This window comes from Macrobrachium nipponense, chromosome 48, assembly GCF_015104395.2.
Source record: "Macrobrachium nipponense isolate FS-2020 chromosome 48, ASM1510439v2, whole genome shotgun sequence".
In the NCBI taxonomy this organism is placed as follows: Eukaryota; Metazoa; Arthropoda; class Malacostraca; order Decapoda; family Palaemonidae; genus Macrobrachium; species Macrobrachium nipponense.
In genome coordinates, this window is record NC_087223.1 from 653,609 (window position 1) to 656,013 (window position 2,405).

A 2,405-nucleotide genomic window follows, 5' to 3' on the forward strand; every position below is an offset into this window, starting at 1 on the left:
AGAAGACAATTATGGTCGTCTGTTAATAACCGAAGTGGTGAGCATCGCTATTAAATAGCCGACCTTGAACGTCCAACAAGAATCGGACCATATTCTCCCCTCCAGCAGGAGAAGGAATACGCAAGCCAACAGGAACCAGACAGCGCGCCCCAACCCACCGAGAACATCGCGCCCCTTAGAAGACATGAGAGGACACAGCGAGAGCCAAGTAACATACTTGCTCAGGTCGCTAAGACCCCGTCCAACACGAATCCACAGCCGTTAACCAACGTAGACCATTTGGACACACACACACACACAGACACACACACTCAAATTTAAATTATACATATTTATGTATACACAGAAATGATCTGACTTGTACCTATATGCATGCTATAAAATATTTTTTTTTTATTCCTGTATTTAGATTTGTATATTCATTTTTATTCCTGTATGTAATTTTGCAATTTTTTTAATTTAAAACCATTTTGTAACATATTAAATTTTAAACATACATTTAAGAAAACACTAGCCTATGGCATTGTATTTTGAATATTTATTTAACCACTGTTTAAACTTTCACTTTTATTCTCACAGTACATTTATATCCTTATGTTCTTTTTATCTGAACAACACCCTTAAGCTGTTAATCCCTAGACTAACCAGTACCCATACTTCAAGGTCATACTTCCCATACGATGAAATGAATAGGCCGAAAGGCCAGATTGTAAGTCAGTAGTCGCTTGATAATGCCGTAAGGCGAGACTGCTGTCGCAACAAAATTCAATAAATGGAAGAAGGAAGTCTGCGTATTTTTCACCAGACGTTAACGAACGAGAATGAGAAAAAACTTCGTCGGTATGAAGATACCTGCAAGAAACTTATTGATGCCACTAAAACAATTGCTTTTAACGAATATATATATATATATATACTATATATATATATATATATATATATATATATATATATATATATAATCCTCCCTTTTTAAGTATTATTTCAAATCTATAATGAAAAAAAAAAACGGTACAAAATGGTACAAAACTGAGCTAATTAGCCTGGAACGAAAAATAAGACTGGAACAAGTATGAACAAAATGGAAAATGTCTAGCCACCTTAAAAAAAAAAAAAACGAAAATAGCAATGGAACAAACCTGAATGAAAGTGAAGAAGAACTATCATGGACACTTCGTCACCTACATCTGTTTCAGACGCGTTTCGTACAGGGACTAATAATACAGTGGTTGGCAACCACGAAATCCAATTACAGGTATGTTGATAACATCATGGTCTCTGCCTGCATTCTATTCCCTCGGCAAGGGAACAAGAGAGCGTGACGGACTTGCGAACAGACATAAATGGCCTCAGTACCACACAGTGTAATAGTTTCCTCTCTCTCTCTCGTCTCTCTCTCTCCTCTCTCCTCTCTCTCTTCTCTCTCTCTCTCATTACTTTCAATCCCCAGCAGCTGGAACATTTGACAAGACACGAGCCCTGGCTTACCTACTAGAAGATTGATGAATGAGAAATAAATTCCTGGAAGGTCTTTCCTCACCTGTCCAGTTCATGACCAAACTGGCCCTTTATGAAGACGGATGCTGGTTACGACCTCCTGTCACCCCAAAAGGTCAGTTATTCTTCGGTACCATTTTGTCTTCAGTGTGTGCTCCTTGGGTGATTTCTTCTTCTTATTTTTTTCTATCAGTCATCCTATTCGACTGGGTGGTTTTTATAGTGTGTTGGGGTTCCTGGTTGCATCCTGCCTCCTTAAGAGTCCATCACTTCACTCACTATGTGCGCTGTTTCTAGAAGCAAACTCTTCTGCAGGAGTCCTGGAGCTACTTCGGCATCTGCATAATTCTTCCAGGTTCCTTTCCAGGGCTCTTCGGATCGTACCACGGTTAATATTATCGAGACTTCTCACCAGATTAGCAGGCGATCGAGTCACATTTTTAAAGGCCATTTCACTTTCTGGGTGAAATAATATAACTTTTAACGATGATTTCAATATTTTTAGACTCGTTGTCTCTTGCAACTGACCATCGATATTGACAGGAGTCATTCCATACGGCAACTTTGCAGAAATGTCTTTTATGTATTCATAATTCTAAAGAATAAATGCATATGCATACTTGCAGTTAACAGCTACTGATTATATATTTACTTTTAATATTAAAAGTCGAGGAATAATCGACCAATTACGCGGCTGTGGTGAGATAAACAGACCAGATCGAAATATGTTGAGAAGGAACTCGACCGCTAAAAATGGAGGTTGGGGAGAAAATCCTCATTTCTTACAAGCCACTGGAGGGAAATTAAGATCTCTCTCGAAAGGGTCTTTCTTATTTCATACGATATTGCTTACTTAGAGCCTTCGTATTCTTAAATATATGATTTAGGGCCGTATCCAGAAGTCATAC